The 540-nt window shown below is 48.1% G+C and overlaps 1 non-coding gene across 1 annotated transcript; it reads left to right on the forward strand.

Moving 5' to 3' along the window:
* The first annotated feature begins 21 nt into the window (after positions 1-21).
* On the forward strand, positions 22-140 carry LOC123153848 (5S ribosomal RNA). Its single transcript, XR_006476581.1, has one exon. It is a non-coding gene; the product is annotated as a 5S ribosomal RNA (ribosomal RNA).
* The last annotated feature ends 400 nt before the right edge of the window (positions 141-540 follow it).

Genomic DNA, 540 nt, shown 5'->3' on the forward strand with positions numbered 1-540 from the left:
CGAAGACGGGGGTAACATGTCGGATGCGATCATACCAGCACTAAAGCACCGGATCCCATCAGAACTCCGAAGTTAAGTGTGCGTGGGCGAGAGTAGTACTAGGATGGGTGACCTCGTGGGAAGTCCTCGTGTTACATTCCCTTTTTAAATTTTTTTGCGCCGGTTGCAAAACAAAACACACGTGTAAGTAATATATTTACCGTGTTTTATTATTTTGCACGAGTGCGGTAAGTTATAGCTGGGTGCTCACGATTCACGAGTCTAGCAGCGGCGTTGTGGCGCGGCAAGCGTGCACTGGTGCTGTTGAGAGGGAGGGGTGGAAACTACGTTAAACTCGTCTCCGTAGTTGAGAGGGAGCGACCAAAGCAATGTACAATCGTCTTTGTAGTGGAGCTGGGAGGGGCAAGGATAAGGGACGAAGACGGGGGTAACATGTCGGATGCGATCATACCAGCACTAAAGCACCGGATCCCATCAGAACTCCGAAGTTAAAAGTAATATATTTACCTTGTTTTATTATTTTGCACGAGTGCGGTAAGT

This window comes from Triticum aestivum, chromosome 1B (assembly GCF_018294505.1).
Source record: "Triticum aestivum cultivar Chinese Spring chromosome 1B, IWGSC CS RefSeq v2.1, whole genome shotgun sequence".
Taxonomy (NCBI): domain Eukaryota; kingdom Viridiplantae; phylum Streptophyta; class Magnoliopsida; order Poales; family Poaceae; genus Triticum; species Triticum aestivum.